Source organism: Pongo abelii, chromosome 22 (genome assembly GCF_028885655.2).
Source record: "Pongo abelii isolate AG06213 chromosome 22, NHGRI_mPonAbe1-v2.0_pri, whole genome shotgun sequence".
Lineage (NCBI taxonomy): Eukaryota > Metazoa > Chordata > Mammalia > Primates > Hominidae > Pongo > Pongo abelii.
In genome coordinates this window covers 24,835,791-24,855,574 of record NC_072007.2, presented here as the reverse complement: position 1 = coordinate 24,855,574, position 19,784 = coordinate 24,835,791, and the positions used below count along the sequence as shown (strand labels likewise).

General features: G+C 40.7%; 1 protein-coding gene across 9 annotated transcripts in view; it reads left to right on the top strand.

The window, feature by feature from the left end:
• The first annotated feature begins 9,675 nt into the window (after window positions 1-9,675).
• NRIP1 (nuclear receptor interacting protein 1) overlaps window positions 9,676-19,784 on the top strand; it is a 106,244-nt gene continuing 96,135 nt past the window's right edge. For 6 of the 9 annotated variants that reach the window (XM_024239486.3, XM_024239485.3, XM_063720857.1 and 3 more), the window contains exon 1: window positions 10,591-10,865. The gene's annotated coding sequence lies outside the window, so the exon portion shown is untranslated. Of the gene's footprint in view, window positions 9,873-10,590; window positions 10,866-11,048; window positions 11,800-19,784 lie in introns of those variants that run through there. The other 3 variants (XM_063720859.1, XM_024239487.3, XM_054542839.2) reach the window with 2 other exon arrangements.

Here is a 19,784-nt window from a genome sequence, read left to right as displayed (position 1 = left end):
CTCTTTTGGTGCCTCAAAGAATGTGTCCATGGTTTGTTCATTTGGCATCAAGAGAACTTTATACACTGTGCCACAGGGTACTTGTAGGCACGAGTAAATAATTAGTGAAAGAATGAATATGTTTAATGTATTTTGTATACAAGAATCACAAGCATTAATTTGCAAGCAGTTTGTAAATAAGATTAATGATGCTGTTACAATATTACAAGTTTTAATTTATGTGGTGTAAAAGATAATAAGTGTACTAGAGTCATTAGTTTATTGATCTACCGCACTCGTCTTACTCTGCTAGTTTTACCAGCCCTATTCACAGGCTTGGGAATGTCAGTCCTTTGAATTAAGTGAACTTGCCCTCACCTCCATTCAGTATCACTGGTTAGACAAGGGCTGGACACCTGACCATGAAAGAAGTAGTCCATTGGCTGGCCAAAAGTCAATCAAATTTTCTCTTTGGAGAATCGGACCAATAGGGACTGACTAAGTGGAGAAAAAAGGCACATTATTGGTGGAGCACCAGGATGAAGAGCTATGGTCTCCTGAGGATTGATGGGACAGCACTTCCTTGGATTTTATGAATTAGAAGTTCTTTTTCTCTCAAGTTAATTGGCATAAGTCGCTCTTCCTTACAACCAAAAGTGTTTTATCCACTTATCCAAGAGTAAGCACATTTTTTGTATCCCAACAAAATCAATATATGATATACCGGTTAACAGTGTTAGCCAACTTTCCAAGAACTAGAATACAGTGAAATACAATTAATGCAAAATTTACCCAAATTTAATGATCATTGGGTGAGTTATTGTTCATTTTACAATCTACAATACTTCCTGTGCTTCAGAAACTTGGGTTTTGCTCTCTACTGGATATTTGACCTTTCCTGCTCCCTTAATTTCATGCCACTTTTAGCTCCAGCTGATATTTTTCTCTCACCACTGAACAGTTCTGATCCTCAGGCATAATTATTGCCACACTTCACTGTTGACTATTGCCCCACAACCATGTTCCACTTCTGTGTCTTCACCAGGGAAGGGCCTGGAACAAAGACGTGCACCTGACTATGAAAAACTGTGGAGATGAACTGAGCAGTTATTGATTTATCTGCATATGGAGATATATATCAAACATTTCTGGAATCCTATTAGTGGCTTTAAAATAGACAGGTAGGCCAAACAAACTACAACAGCAAGAATGCTGCTATGGCTTAGATATGGTTTAAGTTTGTTCCTATCAAAACTCATGTTGATATTTGATCTCTAGGCCAGGCAAGGTGGTTCATGCTTATAATCCCAGCACTTTGGGAGGCTAAGGTGGGCAGATTGCTTGAACTCAGGAGTTCAAGACCAGCTTGGGCAATGTAGCAAAACCTCGTCTCTACAAAAAATACAAAAAAGTTAGCTGGGTGTGGTGGCATGCGCCTGTATCTTAGCTACTTGTGGGGCTGAGGTGAGAGGATTGCCTGAGCCCCAGAGGTTGAGGCTTCGGTGAACTGTGTGCCATTGCACTCCATCCTGGGTGACAAAGTGAGACCCTGTATCAAAAAAAAAAAGAAAGAAGGAAGGAAGGAAGGAAAGAAGGGGAAAGAAAGCAAGAGAGAAAGAAAGAGAAAGAAGAGAAGAGAAGAGAAAAAAAGAGAGGAGAGGAGAGGAGAGGAGAGGAGAAATTTGATCCCCAGTGCAGTGGTGCTGGGAAGCAGGGCCTAATAGGAGATGTTTGGCTCATGGCAGCAAGTCCCTCTTGAATAGCTTGGTGTCATTCTTTTGGTAGTGAGTTTTCCCTCTGGTAGAACTGGATTAGTCCTCCTGGGAATGAATTAGTCCCCAAGAGAGTGCTTTGTTATAAAGGTCAGAAGCTCCTCAGGTTTTGTCTCTTTACACGTTTTTGCTTTTCCTTTGACCTCTGCCATGTTATGATGCAGCATGAAAGCCCTCTCCAGAAGCCAGGGCCATGCCTTTAAACTTTCCAGCATACAGAATTGTGAGCTAAATAAACACCTTTTCTTTATAAATTACCCAGCTTCAGGTATTCTGTTATAGCGACACAAAACCGACTAATACAAATGCTAAAACCAAGAAGAATCCTACAGAGAAAAGGGAACATAGTAAGTCAATGTAATTCATGCTATTTATTAATTTTACTATATATTTTATCATGATTTTCCTCAAATTTTAGTATGTCAGTTAAAATATAATGAAAACTCAAAAATAAACCTTTGGCCGCTGTGCCAGATACTGCAGAATGACACACACTAAATACTACTCCAATCTCTTCCTAGTATACTTTCCAGGTTACTGGAAGGCTGAATGTGACATTTCTCAGACTCAGGTGAAGCTAAGGTTTCACATGTGACCTGGTCTCCACCAACCAAATGCACCTACATAAGACATGGAAGCCGGATATGAACATTGTAAGGCAGAATCTATAGGGCTGTTTGGCAAGTAAAGTGGTTGGTTGAAGTGTATGTTTATTCTGTAGAGTTTTAATGAAGGTTCTAGTATTTAGTCTGTATCCTTATTGGTTCAACGTGGCAGATGGTAGGTGAGTGGAATTTCCACACGACAGTCCCTTTGTGCAACTGGATGTTTCTCTCATGTATTATCCAAGCCTGGTTTCTGGGTCCTAGAAGAAATGTTGTAAACTATTTTGTTATTAAAGAAAAAAACCACACATTTCTGCCTAAACTAGCAAGAGTAAATTTTGTTTCTGTAACCAGGAACCATGGCCAGTAGGTACCAGAAATGGCATGCTGCATGGTACAAGTACCACTGATTTAGCAGAAAGATTTGGGCAGTGTGTGATAGGGCTCTGTTTTTAATGTGGTAGCAAACTATTTGGTTAAGCTGCCAACTGCTTACCTTGAAAAGCAGAATCTTCGCTGACTGAGGCCATAACGTTAAGGGAAATAAAAGATAAATTCATAGTGTTTGTAGGTGGTGGTATAGTTTTGCTATTTTCAGTAAAGTCTTTTGAGTTAGGTGAACTCAGACTAGAATCAAACATTCTGAAAATAGAGGTGGAAGGAAGAAAAGATTTTCTCAGGGAGACATTCTCGGCCCATACTTGCTAACAACTGATGAAGAGTCCAGCGATACGGGCCTTGCAGTGTTGAAAAAGTCATCTACTCTGTACTTGAAATTGAAGAAGTTTTAAGCTGTGGCCATGTAACTGCAGGCTTAGCAGGAGGTAAGACTTGTGCTTTGTCATAAAGCAGCAGTGATATTGTTAGCAAGAGGTGATAAATTGTATTGCCTCCCCACCTAAACCTATTATTTCAGATGATCTCAAGGTAGACACCATTAATTTAAGGGCCAGAGGGATGGGCAGAGTACAGAGCCCAGTAAATAAAAACTGAGAATCTGCAGCCTTGAAAACCATGTCTGGGCAAGACTTTTGGCTATGGTAACCTGTACATGGAATGGAATGGAAACAAATCAAGCCTGCTAAGTGTCTGAAGAAATTAACATCCCAAAGAAATCCCCAACTTGAACTGCAATCATCTCACTGTTAAAACTTTAAAATAACCCCTGTGCTGAAATATTTAAAAATCCAAGAGGTCTCCAAGAAGGACAGCCTCCCCCGTGTCTGTCTCAGATACATCTGTTGAGGAAAACTGTCAAATATGAAACTTCAAAGGCAGATCCAGGAACAGCAGAGGGCAAGGCACGAGGGAGAACATTCAGGAGAAAGAATCAGAGGCTACCAGGTTGGTCAATCAAGGAACTTCCTGTATTGCCAAGGAAAGGAGTCCTGGCTATTCCTGCTTAGTAGGTTTTGACAATTACTATGGAATGGTGACCAATGTGTGTTCCTCATTCTTCCTTTTCCAAATGGACAGATTTATTGCAACGATCTTGTTCCTTCTTTGTGGTTGAAAATGTAAATGTGCTGTGGCTGACAGCACGTCTGTTTACCAGCCTTCAAGGGGCCTCATCGGGGCGTCCTGGGGAGTGCTGCATATCACCCAGAATTCTTAAGCAATAGATTTGGTGCAGTAACCAGAAGATGCTTAAGTCTTGTTCCCTTGAGGGAGGCAGTGAGCCTGTTCAGTGTATGGAAACAAGGACATGCAAGTTGGTTTAGGAAACCAAAGAGGCAGACCGCAGGCAAAAATGTGAATTGCCTGCTGTGGTGGTTTTAAAACCTGTTCACAAGTTATTTGCTACTCCTCCCTTCAAGATGACTTTCCTCTTGAGTGTGGAATGAACTTAGGGACTCACTTCTAATTAATAGAATAAAATGGAAGTAACCATGTGTGAATTAGGAGACCGGGTCAGAAAGGACACTGTGGCTTCACTCTCGCCCTTTCTTGGACGGCTTGCTCTAGTGGAAGTTAGCTGCCACATCATGAGGATACTCAAGCAGCCTGAGGAGAGGCCCATGTGGCAGGGATCCGAGGCCTCCTGCCAACAACCATGTGAGGGTGGCTTCTTGCAATTTGATCCTCCAGACCTAGGCAAGCCTTCGCATGACCACAGGCCCTGCCAACACCCTGACTGCAGCCACATGAGAGACCTTGTGTCAGAACCATCCAGCTAGGCTGTTCCTGCATTCTTTGTCCCCAGAAACTATGAGATAATAAGTGTTTCTTGTTTTAAGCCACTAAATTTTGAAGCGATTTGCTATGCATCAATAAGGCATAACAATTGAGTGTTCCAATGACTCTACATGCTCACCAACACTTGTTTTCATCTTTTTTTTTTTTTCTGTTATAGCCATTTGCCTTGAGTGTGAAGTAGCATCACACTGCGGTTTTGATTTGCACTTCCCTAATGGCTAATCCTATGGAGTATCTTTTCATGTGCTTGATGTACATCTTCTTTGGAGAAATGTCTATTCAGATACTTTGCTCATTTTAAAAACTGGGTATTAGCCTTTTTATTATTGAGTTGTAAGAGTTTTTTATATAGTCTAGATATGGGTCCCTTACCTGATATATGATTTGCAAATATTTTCTCTTATTCTATGGGTTATCTTTTCATTTTCTTGATGGTATCCATTGAAACACACAAGACTCTAAGTTTGACTTCAGTCCAATTTATCTATTTTTTGTTACTCATGCTTTCAGTGTTATAGCTAAGAAGGTTTTGCCTAACAGAGGTCATGAGGATTTACTGCAATATATTCTTCTAAGAATTTAACAGTTTAGTTCTTACATTTAAGTCTATGTTTCCTTTTGAGTCAATTTTTGTATATTATGTGAAGAAGGAGTCCAATTTCATTCTTCTGCATGTAGATATCCTAGTACCATGTATTGAAAAGATGATTCTTTCCACCATTGAATTGCATGAAATCTTGTGTGTGCATTTGTGCGCTCAAATTCTTTGTGAAAAAGAAAAATTACATGAGATTTTTATGTTTCTTAAACTAATCTAAAACAGATAGGTCAGTGTCTATGTCTTCTTTTGAGAGCCAAACAATTATACAAATAGTAAGCATACATCATGCTTTCTTTATATCTTTCTTCCCTTTAGAACCTTGAATTATTTGGAAAAACATATGTGTACTGCACTTTTCTTTAGTTCAAGTCTATCTAAATATATCTAAAAATAATAGGACCATGTTTTTACTGAATTGATTCATAATATGGTCCTATGTTTGTGAAATCCCTTAAAGAAAACTTTCATATGCATTTAGGACAGGACTGTCTAATGAGAGCTGCATACACCATTTCTACATAAAAGGATAGGTTTCATGTAATATTTACTCTCAATCATTTAGACATATCAAACTGACACATCATTAAAACTGACAGGTTTTCCTTGCTTCGTTGGGACTTCTTGGCTTTTCTAACCCTTTAACTATAGTAGATATTTTCTTGTTTTGAGAAGGAATGAGACTGCATCGACCACATATGCATTTCATTAAAGTATCTGCCTTTTTCTTGCACAGGTTTGGCTACTTGTACACAATCATTCTCAGACTTTTTTTTAAAAGATACAGTTTTCAAGATTCATTTTAGCATAGAAAATGAGTGCCCTGGATTTGCCAGTCTTCAGCACTCAAATCCCAATGAAACCAAAAGGGCTCCAATCTCATTAGGGAAAGCTGCACAGTAACCTGCACAGAGGGTGTCTAAGCATCTTCATGTCAGCTCTTTAGACCTTTCTTGGTACTCAGGGAGCTGCAGCAAATCCTTACTGCAGCTTCAGGTAGGCGACTGCCCCAAACAAAGGTCGGGGTGGTTTTTGTCATCTACAAGTAACTGGGCATAAAAGAATTAGAGAGCAAAACCCTGGACTTCTACAGCTAGGAAGATGCTTGGCAGTAACTGCATAGAAGAGGTAGCTTCATATTGTAGAGAGAATTTTTTTAAAGCTTAGTCAACCCCAAATCTATAGCGTTTTATTTCTGCCATAAAGACAGTTTACATTTACAGTCCACCACCACAGTTAATAGAGATAGAAGTAGTTGTAACTGCAGCATCATTAATGAAGGCACAGTACATAAAATGCAGACTTTGCTGATTCTGTAATTGGTGTAAAAGTCTAAACACAAGAAGGTGGTCTTCATAACCTAGCATAATTCAACACTGATAATCAGCATAAACTCTTAGAGTTAACAAGATTTAGATTTTCCTCTTAAGAAACTTTTCTTAAACTATATTATTAAATATTTCCTACATTCTCTGGAGCTGCACTACCCGATATGGTAGTTGTTAGCCACATGTGGCTGTTGAGCCCTGGAATAAGACTAGTCCAAATGAAGATGTGCTATAAATGTAAAAGACACACTGGATTTTGAAGACTGTAAAAGATTGTAAAATATCTAATTAATAATTCTGTATGTTATATAGACATGAAATGGTAATTTTTGATGTATTGGGTTGAAGTGCATTATTAGAATTAATTTTACCTGTTCCTCTGTACTTTTGAACGTAACTACCAGAAAATTTAATATTCCTTATGTGGCTCACATTTGTGGTTCACTTTATGTTTTTATTGGTCAGTGCTGCTCCAGAGGGTAAGGGACTGTGGCTAATAATGTAACTGCAGTGGGGTTCCATTTGTCTGTGATCTGTTATATTACACATATGTCCCCCCCTCAGTTGTCATAGTTCACTCCATAGTGTAAATATGGGCTCAGTACTTCTCAGTGCATATTTTTGTCTTCTCATACCTCTCTACTGTTAAACAGTCTATGTCCTCTCCTGAGGACCCCTTTTCCCACTTTGCCTACATGGCTAATTCTTTTAACCTTTTAATGACCAGCAGAAGCATTATTTTCTCTGCAAAATGTTCTCTGAACTCCCTTACATCACAGCCAGGACCCCACGAGAAAGATACATTCTGTCCTCTGGGTTATGACAGTATGTTGGCCAGTATCTACTGAATGTCTATTGTTTGCTGGGCACAGGGATAGGTAGCTGGAAGTCCCCAAATGTGAATGAGAGGGATATGGACCCTGTGCCTGTACTGCTTGCATTCTACAGTGGGATACAGACAAGCAAATACCCACTCACAAAACGGTTTTTGAAAATGCTATACAGGAGAGATTTAGAGAACACACCAAAGGCATACCCCTCCCAGACTACATCTTTGTGGCGGAGAGGTATACTGAGACTGAACTAAAGGCATGTGATCCCACAGGAACCCTGGACGTAAAACAATAATTAGGTGTTTAAGTATATAAACCCAACAGCATTGTTTTCACATCACAAATGATTCAAATGAGATGTGACTTCAAAGTACAAATTACAAAATAGGCATTCTTATATTACATATAATGCCCTAGTATCCTTGCAATGACTGTTAGCCAGGAAATTTAGGTATTGATTTACTTAAAAAAACAAAGAACAACAACAAACAAGTCTCCACATAATTAGCATGATTAAGTGAAAATGAATTCCACAAGAGGTGTGCAATTTACTTAACACTCATGCCACTATCAAAAGAGTTCAGGATTTCAGTGACCGGATTTTTGTGGGGTTGAGAAAACAGAATAAGAAGAAGAAAGCGAGCAGCTTTGGGAAGTCACCTAACATATAGCGGTGGACTTTTTTAACAACAATGTTGGAGGGCTGGAATATTATCGGCTTGTTGGGCAATCTCCGCGGTCCAAAACCTGGTTAAGAAGTAAGAGGAATGTATTTAAAAGATAGACTCGAGTAGTCCAAATATCTCTCCCAAAGTCTATGCACTAAGGTGTGTGTGCGCCCTACTCCTTGGTGAGCCCATTAGTCCCTTACCCAGAACCTATTAAGTTTACTTTAGACAGAATTGTGACAAGTGAGGCTATCTGGATTCCCAGTCAGCACCAGACTGGAAGTTACCAATCAGAAGATGAGGAGAATGTTAGTGGCAGCTATGCTAGTAACAGTAAAGACAACAGATTGTCAGTTAGTGAAGGGGGAGAGAGAGAAATTACAAAAGGCAGAGATAATCACTAAGTCATGGCATCCTAGAGTCCTTCGGTGCAGCGACTGACGGCTTTTATACCTCCTGGGAGCATGCCTAACACCTAGAAAGAATATAGAATAGGAACTGGATATATTTACTGAATCCACTACAACCTACTACAATAATTACTTTTAATAAAATTGACATTGAATTGTCAAGAAAATGCTAAATGACGTTCAATGAACTGCTTAAGAGAAACATTTGCAATACATTGTTGAAAAATCTTTGTATAATGGTTAAAAATAATTTTCGTAAAAAAAAGTTTGACCCCCACTAAGGGCCAAGCTCCAATTATGCTGGTCATCATTGAATTGAAATGGTTTGCTTTGTATCAATTCTGAATAAATGATGCACTAAAAAACAGCAGACTTTACTAATTTGCCTAGAGCAGATTTTGAATTGTGGTATATGCAAATAATATGGTATTATATTATATGAGGTTTAACTATATAAAATGGCAACAGATTGCATAGTTCAATCACTAGGGTGATGTAAAATAATTGTTTTAAAATGTGCCATTGCTACTAAGGAAAACATTGGCACTATGTGCCCGGCACTGTGCTAGGTGCTGAATTTATTAAGCATTAATTTGAAAAATTGCTTTCACTTTCAAGACTGTGACAGTATTGTAAAACTCTCATTCATATTTTTAAAGGTTAAGTGAAATTTGCAATACACAATACAGCCATTACATAACAGGCATAGAATACAGTTTCATGACTTGGATAGTTTTTGTTTTTTAAGCGCATTAGCAACTTCATTTCCAAATGCTATCAAATTCTTCAGGATATGAAAACCTACATATAAGAATGGAGTGCCTCATCGGCTCATTTGTCTTATGTAGTAAGTGTTTTAACACAGGCATGCCATTTCAGAATTTCGGGTGAGACTAAGCTGTACTTTAGCTTTTTTGTGTCAAGCAAAAACAATTTCAGCAACAACACTCGTTTCCCCTGGTAATTTTTTTCATGGCGAATTACTAAATGCTAGATGCTCAAGTCAAAAAGAAACCTGACATCTGGGGAGGTGTTGAGGGGGTGTTAATAGTTCTAGTGAGATGTCTGGGGAGCGTTGAGGATACGATTTTTAAAACAGCAAATACAAGGATAAGGGGAAATTATGGTTTCATATGACTCTCTCCTCCCTCCACTTTCTCGTTTCACCAATCTGTAGCCCCCCCAATTTAGAGGCGGGTTCAGCGAGATTAGGCTGCAGGAAACCAAGAGGCTCCACCGCGCTGCCGCCCCGGCCTCGTGATGTAATTGTTATTTCTTATTCGGAGACTGAACCGAGGAGAGCTGCTGAAGAAGTAGCAGCCCTGCTCCTTTTCCCCTGTCTTGTTGGGTCAGATCCTTCCCGGGGATGATGCAGATTGGCTGACAGACTCCGCTGGAGACTTCGCAGTGACAAAGCAGCCGAGGATTAACCCTGCTCCTGGGTCCTACGTCTGTCCAGGGAGCTGAGCGGGGCGCTCCTCAGGTCTCCTTCCTAGTTTTCCTCCCGGAGTCGCTCCACACGAGTGCTGGGCGCCTACTACGTGCTGGGCGTGGGGTCAAAGTGACCCAGAGTTCGCGCCCGTGCCCCCCAAGATTAAAGCAGGACACACAGATTACAAGGAGATAGAAATTGGGGGTGGGTGGGTGAAAGGGGGCCCAGGGAGCGCGTGTTGTGGGGTGAAGGGGAGGAGGTAGACGCTTAAGGCGCCAGCACCCAGGCGGGGACCCTGGGGCGTCTGGGGCGCCCCGGCCCCCAGGCTGTGCCTAAACGGGAGCATTCGGCCTGGGTCCCGAGAGCGCTTTCCCGGGTCCCCAGGAGGAGCTGTCCAGGCGCCTGCAGCGGTCGCGGGCGGCTGGACAGAGCTGGGAGCCCGGGGACCGCCCGGGCGCGCCCAGCAGCCCCTCTCTCGGGGTCGCGGTCCTCTCGCTGCCTCCGGGTCTTGCAGCCCCGTCTGGGCCACCCGGAGAGCAGGCGAGGAGGAAATCCACGAAACAGAGGGGGCTCCGCAGCTCCTGTGAGCCGCCCGGATCCGCGCGGCTTCCTCCTGACCGGGTGACAATGGGAGGGAGGGGGAGAAAAGGGTTAAGAAACTTGGCTGAAGAGCTGAATGGCGTGGGGCGGCGAGGGGAGGGACTGGGCCGCGGCGGACTCGGCGGCGGAGGGAGGAGCGCGGCTGCGGGCGGGCGGGCGGTGAGCGAGGCGCTCAAAGTCAGCCTCGCAGACATTGCAGCAGAGCCCCGAACTCGGGAGGCGGCGGCGGAGGAGGCGGCGGCGAGGCGCAGGGACTATCCGGCCCCACGCCCGCCCGCGACCCGCGCGCGCCCGTCCGCCCGTGGCCTCGCGTCCGCCGCTGCGCCGTGAGCGCCGCTGGTCGGAGGGAAGAGCTCGCCGCGGCGCCGGGCCAGGACGGGGCGGCAGGCGCCTTCGCGGACCGAGCCTGACGGAGCCGGAGGCTGGGAGCCGCGGCGGCCTGGGGTGAGTGACGGCCGCGGCCAGGGCGCCAGGAGTAGCGGCCGCCGGCGCCGCCGGAAACGGCCCGGGAGCGCGGCCCGCTTCGGCTCTGGCTTGGCGGGCAGGGCCGCGGGGGCGTCGGGGCGGCGGGGGCAGCGCGGCCGGCCGCGGGCGCGCACGGGGCGGCGGGGAGGGCGCGTTTCCGGGGAAATCCTGCCTCTGCTGCCTGGTTCGCGTCTCCGGGTTCTCGCAGGGGCCGGGGGCGGCGGGCCGGCAAGTTGTGGAGTGGCCCCGGGTCGGCCCGCCCGTGCGTGCCAGTTCTGGGCAAGGGGGCGGCCGTCGCGTGGCCCCTGCGCGGGGCCGGGTCGGGGTTGCCCCCGCTCCCTTGCCCTCTCGGTCCCGAACCCCGGGCACCGCTCGCCTCGCCGTTCTCGGTCCTGCTGTCCAGCCGGATCCTGGGCGGCGCCTTTCGCCTGGGTGCCTCCCTGCTCCGTGCTCGCTGGATACCCGGCTGGGAAAGTGAATAGGAAAAGGGACAGCTCGCCCGTCCCCCACCCGACCCCGGGCCCGCTTTGCCTGCACTCGCCGTCCCCTCCCGATGGCGAGGCTCACGGACCCGAGGCCTCAGCCATCATTTTACCAGGAGCCAGGGGCCGGCTCCCATTTAGGGTGAGCCCGGTGGAAGTCCGGGAGGCTGCCTTTTCTCCCTTCTTCTGTGTCCACCTTATTACTATTGAATATTGTTTTATGAAGACTTCCGTGGACGTATTCTGCAGACCCTCCCATCCCTTCCAAAGTAGTTTCCCAATTTTAATCAGGAGTTGCTGTTCAGTCTGAAGGAACAAAGGAACCAACTGTGTCTTAGAGGCGGACAGGCTGGGAGTCTGTGACACATGTTGATCTCTGAAGCATTCCAGGAGTTTCTACCTTTTATCACGTTGATAATTGGCTGCTGAAGGTAGTAAAAGAAGTACGGAATGATAAGCACTTTTGCGTTTTAAAAATATGTTTTAATGGAACATTTTACTTTGGGGAAAAAAACGTTCTTAGGCACAAGGACTTTTAAAAACCCAGTTGGTGGAACTGAGTTGGAGTTTGTTTCTGGTATTGTAAATAATTACATGGGGGATTGTGAAGGAAATTGTGTCCTTAGAGGAAGAGAAGTCATCTGTAGGTGTCCATAGTAAAAATGGATGTCGGGTTATATGTGATGAATGCTCTTTCTGTTTCTTGGGGGAATTTGTGAAGCAAGGGGCTTCGGTAATTCATTCTTTAAAGTTATGAATTGCATTGAACCTGCTTATTAGTGAATCATAGGTTTAATAAGTGGGTGGCATTATTCAGTGTTTAATCATCAGTTTTCCACGTTTGTTGAAGAGACAGTGAAATAATAGACTTTTTAAACAAATGGTGTTTCATCTGCCCGGCCCCTAAATGTCGGTTGCCGCCTGGAGTATGTTGAAGTGTTTTTCACCTTCCAAGTAAGTGAGTTGCTCTGGTTTTGCCCAGCAGTTCGGTAACGTCGATAGGGTTTATTTGATTCAGGGAGCACTAGCTTCATCACCTATAGTAACTTTTTTTCTGCCTGGGCATAGTTCCTAGAGACAAAGAAGGAGAATCAATTAGTGGAGCAGCTACTGCCCTGCAGGTTGTAGGATTGATTGCTCTAGTCTGTTTCATACTCTGGTGGAGAAAGACCTCTTTCCAAACTTACCTTTAAAAGTGCCCTAAGAGTGTGAGTAAAATATACATCAGAACATAAGAGAGAAAAAAAAAAGGACTGTTCGTTGTCGATTATTCAAATGAGTTAGTTGAAAAACCAGGTTTAATGCCTGTGGGAAGTTAGTTGAAAACCAGGTTTAATGCCTGTTTTACATGCATTTCTAAACTCTGCAGAACTTGGGTTTTGCTAATTTTAACACCCTAAAATATTGTTAACTTTGCACTAAAGAAGTGTGTGAAGAGACTAGAGGCTTTTCTGACTCTTGCAGTTATAAGTGCAAAACATCATGATAAAAAATAACCTATACCACCACCTAGAGTCTGTTTGTTAGTTTATTGCTCGTGAAGTTTGCTTAAATTGACATGTCTGTTACAGTTCTGATATAGTTGAAAATGATTAAGAAGTACTAGCTTTCAAAACGCCATCCAAGAGAACAATTATTTAAGTAATAAATAGCAAATGCCAATTTAAATTATCCGTTCCGCCTTTAGAATGGAAAATTATGACATATCAAGTTGGGTGGGCTATTCTCCAAAAGATGTTAATTCAAAAGATTTTAAAACGGAGTTTTCAGTTTGTGCGCCAAGGCAGTTCTGATTGCTTAAAGATTTCTGCGTTGTTATCAGAGATTCAAGAAATCTTCCAAATCAGATGCCATTAGAACTTTTTGAAGTCCAGATGAAACAAAAGCAAAAATACAGGAGGGCATTGCAACTACAGAAATTCTGGAAATTCAGAAGTTAAGAGAGAACGCAGCCCATGACAGAGTTGTGGTTCAGAGATATGAAAAGTAAAATCAATGTGAATTAAAGTGATAATCTGTTTTGCTGGTAGTTTATATGTGGTAAAGCAGTCTATTAAATGAGACCTTAGGGAGGCAGCTTTGTTGCCATGTGGCTTATCACATTGTCCATGGAGGAAGTAATGTTCCTCCTTTAAGTGGTGTAGCCTGAGAGAAAGATGGCCTCCAAGATCTTTAATTAAATACCAGTTGAACAGAAAGAACTAGAGCACTGTATTAATTCTGTCAAACATCACTATTTTAGAACATTGAGGACAACTAAAAATGAATTAACGCATATCTGAAAGCAGAGTTTGATAGAAGGTGACAGATGAGGCAAAATATGCCAATCTAATGGAACAAATAAGATAAGGAGATATGCCATCCTTGACTCTAGAAAGATCAGAGGGAAGAAGATTATTGTTAATTGCACAGATTCTATTGCAGACCAATGCTAGAAGACAATGACATAGAAGTAATTTTAAATCAGAGTGGCTTAGGATATATGAGGTTAAAGGAATTTGGCTTTTAATTTTAAAACGTAAAGAATGTAAGAAACTTAAAAGCTCATGTTCTGACTGTTGTTTGGGAAAAGCAGTAATAGTTTGGTGTATCAGGTTAAAAGATAATTTTGCTCAGAATAACTTTAAAATGTCGAATTTTTGTCAAGGAAAGCATTATTCACTTTAAATTGTGATAGGGTCAGTTTTGCTTTTTGCATTTGAGATTGCTTGATACAATTAGTTTTTAATGTAGGTTAGTAAGAGAAGAGGAGTTCTAGTCCCTTCCCTACCATTTCCCTTCCTCCCTTGCTTTCTTCCCCTTTTCTAAAATAAAAGTGTCTAGATCTTTGGATATTTTCTTCCATGAAAAGTGCCTTAGTTGCAGCGTTCCTTCTTGGCTGTGGCTGGGGAGAAGTTTCTTCACTCTTGTACTTTTCCCTTCTGCGCCTTCAGGTGATTGATACACAATCAGAGTGGGTTTTGTTTTGTGTGTTTGTTTAATAATGATTTACTGTTACATGGATGAAGACTGGGAAAAAGCATTTGCCGTTCTAGCAAAGTCCTGTATACTCATGTCTTCCAACTGGAGAAATATTTTCATTAAAATAATCTTGACTACTATTGAAAAGTCAAAGAAAATTTTCAACAAGATATGCTAGGGTCTTGCAGGATATGAGTTTGAATCTGTGAACTAAAAAAGGTTCAAGTTGCATTTCCTTAAGTTGTAGTTTTTTCAGGGACTTTTGGGGGAGGGGAAATGAGCAAGCTCATCCTGTAGTATTTAGATAACACAACAATTAGAGAAATGTAACACCAGTATGGCCACTAAGACTTGAGAAGGTAAAAACCAGGAGTGTCAGATGGTGAAACAGGCCATTGGAATGGAACTGAAGATTATGTCGAGAGGTTGGAGTGAACAAAAAGTAAATGGAGGAGAGAGATCTAGTTTCTGTATCCTGTTTGCATCTGATGCTGAAGCAGAGACATGAATTGCTGATGGTAATGGATTCTATTCTCTTTTATGAGGCCAGCAATATTATATAAGTAGTGGTTGTTTGAGGCAGAGAAACGACAAGTTCCCCTTTTGTGCATGTTCACAGTTTGTTTTGAATGTCTCTGAGACATCTTTAAAGTAGAGGATCAAAATTGGGTACCAGCATGGAATCAGGAGTTATACTTTGGAGGAAAATGAATTAATATCAGAGCACATTTTTTTAAATCTTTTAAGATCTGGAATTTTCCAAGGGTCTTCATCAACAGGGAAAACCGTGTTCTGAGTGCTAAAGTTTGGGTGGTGAACTGGATAATTCTTTTATAGGATCTCTGATAAAGATAAACACGTAAATAACTGCAGAAAGAATGCTTTATTTAAGCACATTACCTATGATTCATGGTAGGGGGAAAATAGAGACCACAGAAACTCCTGAAGTCTTATCAGGGTTTCTTTGCAAACTATTATATGGATGCCCATCTGTTGTTTTTTCTTGAAATTTAGTGTTCAGGTTGATGGATACTGAATGTATAGGATTCTGAAGATTGGAATTTATTTAGAACAGAACTTTCCTTTTGTTTTACTACGAGTTATGAAATGCAGTTTTAATTTGTTGCAATAAATATAGAAACTGAGATGAGTAGGAATTTATACTAACTTTTCTCACTGTTATGGTACATACTCTATATCATGAACCTTGAAATTCAAACTGATCCCTACACTATCTTGCAAATATTACAAGTGAAGAATTACAAAAGTTGTGGTATTTTGGCTTATCAAAATGCACCCGAAACATAAAATAGTTTTCCTTAAGTTCTTAAAACAGAAGAATAGGAAAGAGTTAAAAATAAATGTGATACATTTTATCATTATATTAGTATTTTGTTGAAATTAATACCTTGGATCATGCTAGGGATAAAACATTTAGCCTAGAACTCTAAAAGTAGTATAATGTGAATCAGATTTAAAGAATTGAGAAGGCTGGCAATTCAGAAATAGAGGAAGAAAACACTCTTTGGGGTTATGAAAAAAAGGATCCTCTTAGTGCTAGGATTTTTTAAAAAGCTATACACAGTTTTAAGATAGATTGTTCTTGAAGATAATGGGGCAAATAATTACCTGCTAAACAAATTATGAGTCCTGTGATTCTTTTTTTGGTTGAAATAATTTCAAGAACTCCAGCATATGTTGCAATTTTGGCTAGAAAGGTGATTGTGACATACATCCATTCATCCCTTCTCCCTCTCTCCTTCCCTCCTTCCCTCCCTTCCTTCTTTCCACTTTCAACACATAGGGCTGGGGTAGCAAAAAAATAATAATAAACAGTATCGTAAAACTTGATAATAGAATTCTCTGACAGGGTTAATAGTTGTGTTTGAAATTCAGAGCTAGTATGGTTCACTCTCCCCAGAAAATAAAATTTTAACTTCTTACACCTCAGGGAATAAAAACTCTAAATTAAAACCCATCCTGCCTCTTTAACTTTGTGTCACTTAGCAAAAATACCTTTAAGGATGGAAAGAAGAGACCCCATGTGCCTTAAATTCCAAGTCACTGTGTGACTAAGCTCAGAGTTTCAATAAATATTAAACTAGAATCCTGCTGGGAATTTGAGTCATCAGCTTAAGCTACTCCTGGGACCAAGACAACTCTGGTTGACCTGATGTTGGTGTTTATTCAGAGCTTTGGTGGAAAGGAGCCTCTCACCCTTGGACTTCTAATTAACAAAGTTATTCCTTAGTCACTTGTTAAGTGATAGAGCTACTCCTTGTTTTCAGGCCTGTAATTTGCTAAAGGATTGAGCACAACAGAGAAACTAAGGAGTTTGGAGCTTCTGCTGTTTAGAGTCTGCTTTCATTATTTTACTTTTACTTTCTTATCTAGCTATGAGGGTACTAGGTAAAAGTCTGGTGATTTGCTTTAGATACTTAAGAGAAAAGCTTAGCTGTAGTCACATATGGTGACTAAGATGGCTTTCCTTATAGTTACATGTTTTTCATAGTTGAGTTTGCCTATAATCTTCATAACGTGCACATGTTAAATATGTTACTGCTCTAAAAAAGCATTTCATTAGTAAGATGGGGAATTGTTTATGTACAATATTGAAATGAGAGTAGTAGTATAATGGTGTGTTTGGTAACTAACAGGACACAATCAAAATTTGAGAATTAGAAGTTCAGAATGAAAAAAGGACTTCTCTCTTGAGGAATCTATCTAGAAGTTGAGAGATAGCAGGTGTTTAACAGATTGTAATGATTTCTGAGAAGCATGCTTTTAAAGATTTTTTTTTAATTCCTGAATTTATGAGTTTATATTATAATAATCTATAATAGAGCAATAGATTTATACACTGGAAAAGAAACAAATTAAGGGAAGGAGAGAATACACAATGACATGGAGGACATCAAGAAAATATGTTTGGAAACATGTGAAACTCTCCAAATGGGAAATAAATATTCTCGAGAGAAATTAATCACAGTTGCAGTTTTTCTCCTAAAGGGACTGTTTGCACAATGGGTTATGTAGGCTCAGGTTTGATTTTTGAAAAACATATTAAAAAATAGTATTCCTGTTATTCCACGTTTATTTTTTGAGTTTAGGTTCTGCTACTAAATCAAGATGATACAGATAAAAGGAAAGCCCTTTTATCTCCCCTGGCAGCATCTGTTGAATAAGGGGGTTATATTTGATTTCTAAATTCTAAAATTCTGACTATACAGCAGTATATGCTGTTGTTGACAGTAAACAGTAAAGATTTCAAGCCTGTGGTTTTAAAAGAAGAAGAGATGATTGGGTAGAAACTTGAAATATTAAGAAGTTGTTTAGTTACTTGGCTGTTGCCTTTTCCTGTTTTGTTGGGAGGGGGAGCAGGGAAAGGAAGAGTATTGAACTTTTTGGGGCAACCATTTTGTGCCAGACATTGTGCTGTAAGCTTTACACACATTTTGTCTTTTAATCCTTCCAGTTCCCCTGTGACATGTAGGAATCATTTTCTCTAGTTTAGAGATAAGGAAACCTAGTCTGAGAAATGCAAGAATAGTTAACTTGCCTGCAGTCACATGGCTAATTTCATTGATAATTTGATTTTCTTAAAGAATATGCCATTGTTTGAAGAAAAAAACAGTTGCCATCTGATTTTCAGGAAGCCGTTAAAAAACCTTGCTCCCAGCCTGGTAGCCGTAAAACTCATGCAGCATTTGCAAGCCTCATAGCGTGGATTCTCCAAGACCAGGCTCTCTGGGAAGCACATTGTTGCCAGTCGATGATTCTGCAGCAACTTATGCTAGCTAGTTCTCAAAGCGCTGATGTCCTGCTGCCTGCATTGCACTGGAGGGAAATGTAGTCACCAAGGGCTGCCGCACAGGCTCTTTTCCCTCCAATGCTAACTCTTCTGAAGTGTACCACAGAATTACTGCAGTGTTATTTGAGGCAGTGAAAGCAACTATGTTTCTTTATATAATTCATTAAAATAGCTTGTCGTGGTCTTAAACTGAGTGTTCCCAAGGCTAGTTATGTTTGTCCACTTCAAGGAGCAGTTGTAGCAAATTCAGAACCATAGCTCTTCCTGGTTGAAAAGTTACAACTCTTGACTATTAACAGTTCTTAACATGATTTTTTTTTAATTACCCTGTCTTCACTCACAACAATTTTGTTGAAGACTATCCTGTGCTGATAAACTGGTCTCTGAAATACAAAGAGGAAATTAACAATGTGTTTGTGAATTGGAAGGAAGTGGAAGTAGAGAGATGAGGAGTAGTTGATTTTATTTTGAGAGTAGACTGTGTCAGGAGGGAGATTGTTGAGTTGGGGAGCTTTGTGGCACATAGTACATTTTTAAGTACATACCAGGTACGTGCTTTTATTGTTAAAGCCATAAGAAATGGAGTTATGAGCTTCTCCACCTCCTTTTACTTGCCTCATTTAAAATTTATGGAATTTTGAACCTAAAAGATTCAAGCCGAGTGGTTCCCTATACACTGAAAGGTATAGTCAAATTGAAACTATATTGGAGACACAAAGATGAATAATAAGACATGTAAACATACTATTTTCTAGGGTGCCTTGGATTTTGAGTTGCCAAATCATGTTGGAAAAGCAAGAGATTTGTATAAAAGCTGCAAAGGAAATATCTGTGTTTTGTTTAGAGAATACATTATATTTTGGCCAAATAAGAAAAAAGAGAAATTGTCAAAGTGAACAATATGGGGGGAAGAATGTCTTCCTAAAGATCAGAATGAACTTATATTATTTCCTTAACTGATCCATGCTTTTTTAAAAAAAAAAAAGAATTAAAATACACTGAATCTATGTGATGCCAAGTATAAGGATTGAAAACAGTCTTTTTTAAATTTACCATCTGATTCCTTTCCACTATCTGGATGTTTGCTATTATTGTGGCAAGACCCATTGTTAACTGTATTGCTAAAAATCTGCTTTTATCTGTCCTGGTAATACTTGACTGACCTGAGTCAAAGTTACATTTTCTTTCTTTCTTTTTTTTTTTTTAACTTTGAATTTCTTTTGCTTGGGCTTTCACAAATTGAAGTGATTTCATAGAATTGTTAGATTTTTCAGGTTGGAAGAGAATTTGATAAAAGCTATGGCTGCTCTGGATTCAAGCACACCTATCTTAGAGGCACCTTGTCCTCCTCCCATTTATCAAACAAGTTGGTTTTTAGATGCATCTTTTGTATGGAAGAGCACACAGTTAGTGTAGACTATAAATAAAATAATGATAAAATGCTACCATTTAGTGCTTATGTGCCATTTTCTTTCCTCTTGGGTTTCCTTCTTTCTCTATTTTTGTTTTGTCTTTACTCTGTTTTCCTTTTTATTTCTTAATATCTTGTTCATCTTTTTTTTTTTTAAAAAAAAGATGATCCATGTGATACATGGGATACAATGTGATACAATGTGATCCATGTGATACAATGGGGTCAATAAT